This window comes from Nycticebus coucang, chromosome 10, assembly GCF_027406575.1.
Source record: "Nycticebus coucang isolate mNycCou1 chromosome 10, mNycCou1.pri, whole genome shotgun sequence".
Lineage (NCBI taxonomy): Eukaryota > Metazoa > Chordata > Mammalia > Primates > Lorisidae > Nycticebus > Nycticebus coucang.
Window position 1 is genome coordinate 25236505 of NC_069789.1, and position 13736 is coordinate 25250240.

Genomic DNA, 13736 nt, shown 5'->3' on the forward strand with positions numbered 1-13736 from the left:
TCTGCATTACATTTTCTTATTATACTTTTGGTATAATTTTTTCATTGGTTACACTAAAAAAATCTTAGTACTACTATCCTAAATCATCATTAAACGCAAGTAGCTTAAACATCACAAAATGCAGGCGTCTTACATTTACCCTTATCCACCTGTTGTTACAGATTTTAATTCAATAAGTAGTATATGCCCAAATGGTAATCTTACTATTTATAACTTATACAGTTATTCTTTTATACATTCTCATACATTTACCTTTTCAAGAACTGCTCATTCTTATATAAACTGCTTCACAATTCAATCCAAGATTATTTGCCTTAAGCTTCAAGAATATCCTTCAGTAGAGTTTATGGTCAACTGATAATGAATTCTCTCGTTTTTTTTCTGGGTCTGAGTGTATCTTTTTCCTTATTTTATTTTGTTTTTTTGAGACAGAGTCATACTCTGTCTTCATCCATTTTCCCATTTCCAAGATGGCTTATATACCAATGATGGTTCCTTCAAAGTCCCGGTCTACTAATTCCAAAGTCTGGACCATTTCTTGCCATCGTTTTTTGGCATTAGATACTCTTCTTCTGCTTTTTCTCTTTTAGTTGTTGGATATTCTTTTCTGCTTTTTCTGCATGTCTGGTAAGTTTTGACTGTGGGCTGCATTTGTAGAGAGTCTAGCTTATACTTTCTGCCTCTCATGAACTTCAGGTGGTTTCCAGCAGGTTGTTAACTCCTGGGTGGCTCACCTGACTCCTGCAAAGGCCTGGATTTTGTTTCATTAGGACAAATCAAGTTTTGGTTATTCTTTCTCTTAGGGCAGCATTGTTCGATGTAAGGATTATTGGGGTGTCCACTGAACGTTTGAGGTGTTCACTAAAGTCCTTCCACACTGGTTGGACCCAAACTCCAACTGCTCCTTCAGAATCACGGGATCTTGAGAACCTGTACTCAATTTTAGCCTCTCAGACATTGTGCCCTACGTGTCAGGCCTCCTGAACCGTGCCTGGAGCATAGGAAGCCTAGCAGTTTAGCCAGATAACTAAGGGGATCTGCCACACAACTTCTGGGGCTTCCTACTCTTCTGTGACTGCGTTCAACCCTCATAACCTCAGTTACCTTTATAGCTCCAACATCTTGAGCTGTGCTTGTATATTCTATCCCAATGAGACTATAGCTCTCCTCTTGGTCTCAGCATCCCAGTACTTCCACTGAAATAAAGTTCCCATAAAAAATAATCAGTGGGAATGGACTTACCCCATGTGCTTCTAATTACCTCAAATTACAGCCCTACGTTGGCTACTGTTCATAACTAACTTTTGTACAGTTAGTTTAGGGTTTATGCCTATTTTATCATGCAGCAGATAAGAGTATTATTGGCTATCTGTCTTGCTCATAACCAGAGTGTCATTGAATAACTGAATAAATCCTGATAAAGTATGGTGGCTCCTGTATTCCTAGCACTTTGGGAGTCTGAGGTGGGAGGATCTCTTGAGGCCAGATCAAGACTAGCCTGAGCAAGAGTGAGACCCTGTCTCTATAAAAATTTGAAAAATATCTGTGGGAGGAGGGGAGAGAGGGGGGAGGACGGGCAGAGGGAGGGTGATTGGTGGGATTACACCTGCCGTGCATCTTACAAGGGTACATGTGAAACTTAGTAAATGTAGACTGTAAATGTCTTAACACAATAACTAAGAAAATGCCAGGAAGGCTATGTTAACCAGTGTGATGAAAATATGTCAAATGGCCTATAAAACCAGAGTATGGTGCCCCATGATCGCATTAATGTACACAGCTATGATTTAATAAAAAAAAAAAATTTTTTTTTTTTTGAAAAATTAGCCAGTGCACATCTGTAGTCCCAGCTTCTCTTGAGGCTGAGTTAGGAGGACAGCTTGAGCCTAGGAGTTTGAAGTTGCAGTGAGCTACCATGATGACACAAAAATATAACTCCCAATGCTGACGGTCACTTGAAGTCCAAGTGGGTCTTTGGCTTCATGCAAGAAACAATCCAGAAGTGAGCCAGCAGCGTAAAGTGAAATGGAGATTTATTCAGAAAGTATAGAAAGTCTCTGCTACAGACAGAGCAGAGGCTAGCTCTCCTAGTAGAAGAGAACCAACTGGTCCCCTGTTTCCTGTAGTCTTCTATTTAGGTGACAGGCTAAACAGGGGAGATATATCACGGGAAGGGCAGTGTTCCTTCATCATCTTGGTTCTGACCATTTGGAACTTGCCCTGCCTTCAGCCTGTTTTGAACAGGGCAATTTGAAACTTTGTCTTGAGACTTCTCAGCTCATTTAGGTCTATAGCAGTAACACCCAGAGCAATGCCTGAGGCATCACCTGCAGCAATGTTGGACCCAAAGCAGTACCTGCCATTTCCCAGTCTCAAAACCATTGCACTGTAGCCCATAGCGAAGGTGACAGAGCAAGACCCTGTCTAGTCTGTGAAATAAAATCAATACATCCCTATGCTTATCCTGTTTTTTTTTTTTTTTTTTTTTTTTTTTTTTAATAATGAACCTAAGGTGCAAGATTTTAAATATATTCCAGCTCTGGTTGGTTGGTTTCCTTTGTTTGAGACCAACACTCAAAGGTAAATACAACTTAGTTTCTGATTTTGGATTCTACAAATTAGCCTTGCCCCTAGTTTGGTTCATTTCCAAGTTCACTATGTGTCCCTTTTATTTTTTCCTCTGAAACATAATTTGATAAATCAGGTGAAAAACGGGGCACCAAAGTCAGAAACAAACTCCTTATCCAACCCGGCATGAATCCATGTATCAAGAAACTGGGGGGAACTCTTGTCAACACCGTAGTCTGCAGTTTGTTTAATAGAAACAGGCAAGCTACGTTTATATTGCCCATGAAGGTAATAAGAAGGTTGGCGGGAAGCAGGAAATATGCATGAGTCTAGTGGCTATTTACAAAGAGAAATGAACATAGTCTAGAATGATACTTTTACTACTAATTAATTATAGTTGTTTCCTTTTCTGACTCCTCACACATGATTCGTTTCAGGGTCTTCCCTAGAATATTGTCAGAGGTCTGTCTCAAATCGAATCACTATATACATATTGGAATATATCTTTTGGCTTAAAAATAAGAAAACCAGATAATATCTGTTTGCTCATTCTTCTAGTCCCTATCTGTTCTTATGGATTTACCAAATATTATCCATGGCACGACTACTCCCACAGGCAAATAGCAATTCTACATAATGGAAGTGATGTGCCAACTATGAATTCATGGTCCTCTTCCTAACCATAGAAAGAACAATTTACTTATTCCTGTAAATCCTTGTCTTTCTACAATCCTTGTCTTTCTATTAAATGGGGATAAAATAATTGTCTGAATTTTTGTTTTCAAGATTAGAGAAATATACAAAGGCAACTATCGCATTTCCATCTGGGAGGTATCCAGACACTGCTGCTATACTGGTATTATTACTATCATTCCAGTGTCCTGTATACAACTCACTTCAGCCTGGATATTTGAATTACTTTAAGTAGCCACATACTTTATCACTAGTTTTTTTTTTTTTTTTCCTATTATGACCTCAGTTCTTTCTAAGCAATGTTTAGTCTCTTCTGTCTTAAAGATTGCTGAACCTAAAGGGAAATGTAGACTGAGAAAGGAATTTGTATATTTACATTTTCTAATCTCTTGATGTTACTTATATTTTCAAAAGCTCTATCTTTTTCTACTTTCTTCCTCAAAATAGAATTAAAATCTACTTTCCTGCCTTTACAACTGTTAAAGTTCCATTTCATACTGTGCTTTCCATTCCATTTCATTTTTCTTTCTTTCAACTTTATCTCTCTTCCTCTCTCCTCCTTCCTTTTCTTTTTTTCTCTTTTCTTTCTTCTTGTTTCTTCTTTCTAACCCCCCCCCCCAGGAGTTACAGCCAGTATGTTTGTTCTTTCTTGTGGAATTCTCTTGTGGAATTCTCCATGTTTTCTTACATGATTTTGGAAAAAAACCTCCAGAGTAGGATGGTGCAGCCTCATTTTTGATATTTGACATCCATCCTTTTTTCCCTTGTTTAGTTGCTTATATAGTAAGAAATTCTTTCTCTCCTCCCGTTTCTCCCCCCCACCTCTAAAAGCGTGGGTAGCAAAATTATACCTTTTATTTTATTTTCTAATTTTAAAAGAGAGTGTGTGCGCACCCCCGTGTCCCTTTCACGCACGCATATCCCATTTTCTAAGGTATAAATGTCTATGGGAGGAAACAGCAGAGCGTCCTCTACTCTACCGTCCCTATAGAGATTCTCATGACATGCTAAAAAGCAGACGCCTCAAACAGTTCCCTGGGGAAAGGTTTTTGGCAGAGTCCCAGGCAGTAACTGAGCTGAGGTTCAGACATTGGTAAGTTGTGCCCAAGGAATTCACTTCCTTCCAGTCCTTCCAGCACTCCGAGGAAATCAGTTTAAAAGAGAGAACAGCAGAACTAACTGACCAACAAAATTCAGCCTGGAACCGTTTGGGAGCTGGCGAGGCCGGGGTGGGTGAGGCTTTACTGTCCCTCCGCAGCGAGCCCACCAGGGAGGCCCCGGGAACATCCCCCCCTCCCCAGCCCGGAGGAGCGGGCAGAGCCGGCGGGCGCGCGGGGCACGGGGCATGCTCGGAAGCCGGCGGGTTCGGGGCCCGGGCAGCCGCGTGTGCGTTACAGCCGCGCTCGCGGCGCAGGAGGAGGAGGGACGCGCCGAGGAAGGGAAGGAGGAGCGGCCAGCGGTGGCCACGACCGCCACCACCAGGCAGAGGAAGAGTTCGTGAGAAGGCAAAGACCCCCTCCCACTGCGAGCGCCTTCCATCTGCTTTTGGAGAAAGGGAATACAATGTAAAGAAGGAGACGGAAAGAAGGGAAGTGAGGGAGAGACGGAGGAAAAAGGGCGTGCGCAGAAAGGGCGCCGAGGAGCCCAGGGCCGGGGGGCGGCACTGGCGAGCCGGGAGCGCTGCTGCAGGGGCAGGTGCCGCGGCCACTGCCCGGAGGCGGCATGTGACGCGCGGCCACAGCTGCCGGCGGGCGGAGCGCTCGGACTCCGGAGCGCACACCGCGGGGCAGGACGCCGGCGCGCGGATCCCCGTTCGCCTGATCGGTCCTCCGGGGCGGCGGCCGCGCTTCTGAGAAGGCTGGCGATGAACCGAAGGGCGGCTTCGAGCAGGGGCGCACGAGCCTAAGGACAGTCGCTCCCTGAACGCTGACCCGGAGGAGACCGGGGCAGAGCGCACCAGACGGCCCCCTGGCACCGGGGAAACGCGGAGGACCTGCGGGGGACGGTCACCTGGAGCTCGGCTGCTAGGTGAGTTCGGCGCCCGCCACCCGGGCGCTGGGCTGGGCGGGTGGCGACAGCTGCTGACCTGGTTTCCAGCCTTATCTCCTTGCGCAAGGAGGAAAAAGTTTTCAACATGGGTAGGAAACGTCTGTGCTTAGGGAGTTTAAAGAAAGGACTGGGGACGGACGAGAGAGGCTGGTCGGTGGATTTGGGGAGCAGGATGGGGGGGTTGAATCTCGAGGGCGCGATCTGCGGCGAGTTCGAGGTCCGGGACCGCGGCGGGTGGGGAGCGGCCGGGTGGCACACAAGTGCCGGGAAAGAGACGAGAATAAAGCGAGCGGTGGCCCGGGTCGCCACACCCCGCTGTCCTCTTCTTTTCTTCCTCAAATGCCAGATCTGAGGCACCGAGTGTCCCAGCAGGAGGAGCTGCTGGGCGCGGGGTGTTCGTGAGCGCGCTCCTGGGTCGGGCGTGTGTGCCCCCCACCCCGGTCCCCTTCGACTCCTTACGGGTTTTAAGGAGGCGAAAGCAGACACCTGCCGAGCTCGCAGTGGGGCCCTCGTTCGGATTGCATTTCTAGGGGCGAACAGGCAGATTTGGCACTTTGCTTAACCCTCGGGCGAAGGTACAAGGGCTGGTGCGTGTCGGGACTGACCCACCGAGCGTCCACACTTGGCGGAGTGGCCGCCGCTGGACTGCACCGGCTTTCCTGGTAGCGGCACTTCCTAGCGCTGACTCCTCGCAGCCAGGTCGATTTCTGCGCGCTTTTAAACCGCGGGGCCGGGGACGATAGACGTTAGCGGCAGAATCCGCTTGTGGACTCGCGGTGTGCGTGTTGGAATTGCGATCCGATTCTAAAAGCTTGTGTGTGTGTGAGACGCTCTTTGCACGCAGGTTGGAAGTCGAGGAGAGGAAGCAGGGGTTCGGGCACTCCGTCCATATGGACAGACTTAAACCTGCAACGCTTCGTTTGCCTGCGAGTGTTAACTGAATCTGTCCAAAGACTGTGAGGGTATGTGCCTCGATCTTTGCCTGTGCCCATGTTCGCAGTGAGAACAGACCGCTCTCGGGGGGGAGGGAAATGCGTTTATCTCGGAGATTGTGTTGTTCAGGACACTGGTTATTTCACAGTAAGCTCTGCACAGAGATTTCCGTTCTTGCCTTCTGAGTACCAGTAAGACCGATAAGCACCCCTCCCCCCATGTTGGCCTTCTTTGTAGGTTATTACTTGAAAAAGAATCTTTTTAAAGTGGGTTTAGTGATTATGTAGTCCAAATAATTTTATATCGTGAGATCATTATATTGCACGAGCCATTCATCATCTATTTCCTGTGTTTAAAACAATGCCCGTGTATTTACTTAACAGAACTTGCATAAGAATGTATAGTTCGCAAAGGGGAAGCTCAGCCTAGAGCAAATGCAGGCAGGACTGGGGGGCCAGCACATTAATCCAAACAGTGAGGTCTTTCCCCTGTTATAGGAGGTGACACTTGCAAGTAACACGTAGGGGAAACATGCCTGCTGCTTCTGTGTACGTTCCAACATGCCCCAGAAACGTGGTTTACATCACACACGACACACCGCAGAGCCTATCTCCAGATTATGTTTATTTTACGTGGTTAGCCTTAATGAGCTTAATACATATTTGGCTGCTATTGAACAAGAAAGCGGGTTATTGTTGAAGCCATTTCCATATGGAAAGATAACTTCCGCTTCCATGATTAATCTAAAAATGATTACATTGCAGATCTGACTTAGAACGTTGGGAGGGTGCTGTGAGATTGCTTTCAACAGGAAAATACTCCCGGTGGAGTGCTGTTTTTTAAATAACAGTGGATAAGGAGGCAGAGAGATTTGATAGTTGAAAAAGAAAATGAGGTAAGAAGTCAACTTTAAAAAATCTTGGGCTGTGAATCCTTTGCATGGAAAATTATTGTGAGGGAAAATAAGCAAGCCCAGAATTGGTGAAGATTTAGAGAAAGAACAAATGTTGTATTAGCAGTAGCTGTGCATTAAACCTACGTTTAAGCTTATTTAGGAAAGTTTCCCTTAAAGTTTAGAGAAATCTATGAATATTCATTATCCTATTTTTATTTCTGGGAGGGGAATAAAATGTCACTTTAAAAGTATTGTTTATTTCGGAAGATTATTTAGGCATGCGTGAAAGTTCCTTACAGGGTCCCTTTTCATTTTTTCCTTATAAAGACAAATTACTTATTTTCTTACAGAAAGAAAATGTTTTACTTTAAGCTAGAGTACGTAAAAGTATGAGCTTTTTCTTTTTTCTTTTTTATAGATAAAACAGGAATTAATTTTTATTTTTTTATTTTTTTTATTAAATCATAGCTGTGTACATATTAATGCGAACATGGGTATGAGCTTTTTCTAATGACATGTTAGACTTGAATTGTAGGCAACCTGTTGAAAGTGAGCATGGGAAAAAAAAAACACATAAAATTGGCAGAAAGAGAGTATCTTGGCTCCCAATGGCAAATTGAATACACAGAAAGTTAAAACATATTAAAAATGAAGTTGTTTTATGTATGTATGTATTATTACATTTTTTCAGAGTTTTACCTAACACGTCCTGTTATTTCTCAAGCCAACATATTGTTCTGGCCTCATAACATTGTTAACATTGGCAGAATTAGGTGCTTACTCATAAATGTCCTGGGCGTTTTCAGCATAACTATTAAGAAAATGGGTCTTGTTTGCAGTTCGGGGAGGTTTCTATTGGGAACAGCTGTGGTGCAGTGGCACTTTAGATAGGGGATGAAGGGACTGTGACTCATATGGAGATGGAGATTCTGATCTCTATGCAGATAGATGCATCTGTCCTTGGCTTATGGAACCTGAGTTTATATCATAATATATTATGACATCATACTTCACAGTGGGACACTGAAGAATCTATAAATAACTGGAAATGTTTTCTTTTACACAATATGCTTGTGAATTTAAAATTTCTTTTCCTTACAGAAGCTTTTTTTAAAGGTCTGTATGAATCCAATAAAATGAAATGTCTACCCTGCTTATTTTTAAAAATCAATCAGCATGCTATAAAATGTGCCTTATTCCTAATCATCGAATGCACAGTTCTCCTAGATACCATACAGATTGTTCATCTTTAAAGTTCACTTAGACAGGTGGAAGCCCTGTCATGGTTATTAGCCTTATAGAACTTTGGGATAGAATTTCGACCTCAGTGCAAAGTTTTGATGTATGAAGAGATAATCTAATGAATTTGACAGGAGGCAAAGTCAGTCAAATTAGAATTAATTTCTGGTGTCTGCTGAGCTCTGTGCTCTGCATTAAGGAAGAGGTCCCTGTTAAGATTGAATGCAGAGCTGACTGACTCTGGATCCAAAATCGGCCATCACTGCTTTGCTCCACACCCCCCCCCCCAGCTCTTCATGGAGAAGATGTACAGGTATGAAAGGCTCCCCCTTTTAGGGGTGACCCCAGTACCTCCCTGGAGGGCTGTCAGACTGCTACCTTCCCCAACAGGTGCATGACCTGGGCAGCATAGATGTGCATTAGCCTTGCCTTCAAACAAATAAATAAAAATAATTTTGGTATAGAGAAGCAACTGAAAATGTTAAACCACAATGTGGCTTATGTGAAAACTGACTTTCTCTACCCTGTATACACCCTGTACACATCCTGGGGTGGTCTCAAGGACCTAATACACGTGGAATTGCTTTCTGAACAAATGCTGGAGCACTAACAGCCACCTCTATACTCCTTGACAGAGAGCTCTGAGTGCCAGTAGGTAGTGGCCTGCCGGCTCCGTCTTTGGCTGCTGTCTTTCCCTTTGTGTCCAGAAGTTTTGGCAGCTGGCAGATTCCCCAGCCTCTGGCAGGCTCTCCCCGCAGGCTGGTGATTTGCATTCTCTACCTGTTATATCTTCTGGCTCATGCCCTCCTGAAGGCCAAGGACTTGGGCTGAAGTGAACTTTCTTAGACTTCTCTCCTGAGTCTGCAGCTTGCCATATTGACACAGGCTGAGGGTCTGCTGAAGTCAACAGAAAGAATATTCTGGCACCTTCTCACCAATTGTGCCACCAGCTCCTCCTGAATCCAGCTGGAATATGAGAAAAATAATGGTAGGAGGGAAAACAAACAACAACAACAACAAAAATAAACAGTATACTCAAACAGACTGTAGCTGACAGATGCTTTGTAGGAGCTCTTGCCTTCGCGGATGAGCTGTGTGCAGGATTTGGGGGTCTGGCCTTCCTGATTATTCAATCAGTGCAGACCACAGAAGAAGGGAGTCCGGACTCATCCCTAGTGAGCTCTGGTGATTCCCATGCCCCCTCAGCTCAGGTTCTCTAACTGCTGTGACATTTGCCATTTCATAGGATTAGGCTTTTTTTGTGTTTAAAGTTTGCATTTTTAGTACCAGACTTAATGTCTTACTTGGAAAGACGTTAGCTATGACCTTGATAATCAGCCTTGCCTTTGCCAAGAACGTCTTTCCAGGAGCAAGATCCCGTTTTTTATTTTACTTCTTTTCTGTTGGTCTCTGATTTGACCCCAGTGTGGACAAACCCCGGACCTAAGGCACAGTCACCCTCCTGACAGAGTTTTGCTTCTGCCTGGGGAGTTGTTCTGCCAAGTTCCACTTGACAAATAAATTCTCCTTGTCTGTCATTGTTGGATCATTGAGGATCAAATCTCCGTTCTCCACACCCCTCCTGGCCACTGTAATTTGAGTTGCTGACTATCCACTATGGAATTAATCTTTCCTTAGGTTGTTTGTTCTAGTCTAGCCCTACCCTATTTCCTGTCCCCATGTTTCCCTTGAAATCTGGCATCCTAGCTGAGCGAAGAGGTAGTCTACCTTCCGTGACCTCTACCCCAGGAAGTAGTGCTAGCAGACATCTTGGTTCCGGCAGGACATCCTCCAAGGACTGCTGTGGGGATAAAAGTCAAGTGGATTTAAATCAACCTCAGAGGACCCTGCATTTGTGACTGTGAGGTGTTGCTGTGCTCTTCCCTGGAAGCTTTGTAGTTTATCCCAGGAAGCCATGGCCTAGAATTAGATTCATATAAGATTATCCTCTTACTAAGCTGTAGGAAAAGAGGTCCACTGACAGCCTTTATGTACACTTCTAAACTTGTCATTTTGAGTTCATTTTCTCCCACCAGAATTGCCCATGGGATCCACGCTGAAGAGAAAGCTGGTTACGGCTAACTCTGGGGCCGTCCTTGCCCACAGCCATTTAAGTGCCATCAAGCTAGCTCTCGTCTACAGCAGAGAGAGTGGTATTTCACACACTTGGAATCTGTGTAAATTTCTGCTGGGCGTGGTAGCATGAAGGATCACTTGAGACCAGGCATTCAAGGCTGTAACATGCGATGATCGCACATGTGAATAGCCACTACAGTCCAGCCTGGGCAACACAGTATGACCCCATCTCTAAACAATTCCATAATAAATTTCAGGTATTAGGTTCTTGGTTTCAAATTGACAGTATTTTTGATGATTATATTTATATATGTATATTCATTTAAAAGTGTTATTCAACACAGTGATTTTCGTGATTTTCAACTTTCTTAGTGGAAAAGAGTCTAAAAGCACAATTTTCTGTTAAACTGTACAATGAAAGAAGTTTTCGTACATCAGATGGGTCCTCTGACCCTTCTGGCCTTTTCTGCCTGTGGTTTCTCACCTGTACAGTGACACACACCGTGTGTGTGTTGGGGGTGTGATGGGAGAGCTGAGGGAAACCAACCTGGTCTCGATGCTTCTGTATATGAATTCCTTCTTTCTTTCCTCACCCCTCAATCTTTCCCATCACACAAGGACCAGCCAGACTCTTCCAGCTTTCCTTGAATGCAGCTACCACACTGCTTTCACAGTGATGAATTCTTTCCTTTCCTTTTCTTTCTTTTTCTTTTTTTTTTTTTTGCAGTTTATGGCCAGGGCTGGGTTTTGAACCTGCCATCTCTGGTATATGGGGCCGGTGCCCTACTCCTTTGAGCCACAGGCACCGCCCGGTGAATTATTTTCAATCACTTGATTCATTTGAATATTAGAAACTGAAAACCCATTCGATTAAGCAACTACACATCATGTCTGGCTTCACTGAATCCTGGTGGTATTTGCTATCTTTAATATTCAATTTGACACTCAAGGATAACCTAGGCAATATTTACTTTTTATTCCCTCCAAAGAGGTTAACTTCACGAGAGTATGTGGTTAAGTACATTGTCAGGTGCACTTGAATAGAGTGAGGAAATCACTCAGTCTCCCTCTCAATGAGCTATCATCCATCAGTCTCTTTATCTGTCTACGCTTACCACACATGCACACCGGCGACCAGCGTCCATCTCCACTATGGCTCTTTCTTTTCATTGTTATCCAATGTGCCAGGTCCCATCTCGCTCTGGGCAGTGTTACAAGTATACATGGAATGGTATGATTTAGGGTCCACGCACAAAATGAGGACATGTAACTCCACTCAAGAGCCTTAATTACGGGCGGCACCTGTGGCTCAAAGGAGTAGGGTGCTGGCCTCATATACTGGAGGTGGTGGGTTCAAACCTAGCTCTGGCCAAAAACTGCAAAAAAAAAAAAAAAAAAAAGAGAGAGCCTTAAATTCATTCCATCTTTTGCCACATGTGGTAATCTTGCGGATCCTGGGGATCTGGAGATGGGCGTATCTTTTTGGGGGGCCACCACTCAGACCATCCATGAACACTTTGCTACTTTGTGACTCTTCACTTGCGTTCTTCCAACGGTGAATCCGGTCTGGTAAGCTCCGAGAGGTGAATGCCCACAGGGTGGCTCACTCCATTCCCAGAGAGCAGCGAGAGGGTAGGATCTTCTTTATGTTGCTTTAGGGGCCACTTCTAAATCGTGCTTTACTTTCTTAACCTTTTCACTTACATGTACCCAGCAGCATTCACACCCTGCTGATCTCACTACTTGCTGATCCTAAACCTTTGACTCTGGTTTCCATGCTCATGAGGTTCACAGCAATCATTTTTCCTAGAGTCACCTGTAGGCTCTTTGTCACAAAATGAGTAGCCTTTCCTTGGCTCTCCTCTTTAATCTCTTGGCAACCCCTCTACACTCCCTTATTTTCAGAACATTACACCTCCCCAGCTCTCCCCTTCCGACTTCCCCGCCTTCATCTTCTGCCTTATGTGGGGCTCTCCGCGATTTCTCCTTGGTTGAGTCTCATGCTTTTTCCTTGCCTATCCTGTTATAACGTCATCTGTTTTCAGGGTTTCAAACCCCCCTTCCGTGGGGGCCACACTCCAGTGCTGCCTCCCAGCCCCGGTTGACTGCAGTGGGGAGCATTTCCGTGTGCTTGCTGGGGAGCGTGGCCTTCCCCTGCCTCTTTCTCATCCTGTTTCTCTCCTGAGGTTGCTATTTCTATGAATAGCATGACCATCCTACAGCTCCAACTTTCTGAATACATCAAGTCATCTTGATATAGTCTCTTCCCTTGCCTCCCACATTTAGCGAAGCAACAAATTCTAATAATTCAACCAACTAAGATCTCAAACTTCTTGGCTACTTTTGTCCCTGCTATCAACACCTTAACTCCTGGCTTCTCCCACTTCAACATGTTTCCAAATCACACCAGGATCTTGGGAAAATGTAGATTCTGATCCGTGAGGACCAGGTGGGTCCTGAGAATTTTCATGTCTAACAAGCTCTCAGGTGATGCGTACACTGCTCGCCTGTGCTCAGACCACACTGAGAACGCCTGTAGTTAAGCCTTAAAACCTTGCTCTTAAAATGGTAATGCACACATTATTAAATTAGAATATTTTTTAACAAAAGCTTTGCAGATGATCTTGTGGACTATCTTCTCTCCCGTTAATATTATTTTAGACAGTTTTTTTTTTTTTAACTTTTTTCTCCTGAGACAAGGTTGCTGTCCGTGCTAGTGTGCAATCGTGTCATCATAGCTCCCTGCAATCTCAGACTCCTGGGCTCAAGCCCTCTTCCTGCCTCAGCCTCCAAGTAACTGGGACCAGATGCGTGCACCACCATGCCAGACGAGTGTGTGAGGGGTCTCACTCTTGCTCAGGCTGATCTCAAGTGATCCTCCATCCTGGCCTCCTAAAGTGTTAGGTTTACCAATCTCCACCATTCCCAGCAGATGGTTCTTTTTTTTTTTTTTTTTTTTGCAGTTTTTGGCTGGGACCCAGATTTGACCCTGCCACCTCCAGTATATGGGGCCGGCGCCCTACTCCTTTGAGCCACAGGCACCGCTCAGATTGTTCTAAATTGAACATGAAATCTGACCATTTTTCTCTTACCCTCAAACACTTTCCTTGGTATCCCGTTCCATCCCCTACTGAATAATGACTAAATGTTTTGAAGCAGTTACTTAGCCTGTTCCATGACTTGAATACACATTCAAATTCAGGCTCCCATCTCAGGGTCACCCTTCACTTTACCCTGAGTGCTCGGTGTTGTGGTACCCAGGCATCTTCTCTTGATCTTAGGA

The 13736-nt window shown here is 44.7% G+C and overlaps 1 protein-coding gene across 5 annotated transcripts in view; it reads left to right on the forward strand.

Annotated features, from left to right (window-relative positions):
- The first annotated feature begins 4634 nt into the window (after positions 1 to 4634).
- Positions 4635 to 13736, forward strand: part of CHRM3 (cholinergic receptor muscarinic 3) — a 507331-nt gene continuing 498229 nt past the window's right edge. For 3 of the 5 annotated variants that reach the window (XM_053607907.1, XM_053607908.1, XM_053607905.1), the window contains exon 1: positions 4635 to 5289. The gene's annotated coding sequence lies outside the window, so the exon portion shown is untranslated. The remainder of the gene's footprint in view (positions 5290 to 13736) is intronic. The other 2 variants (XM_053607909.1, XM_053607910.1) reach the window with 1 other exon arrangement.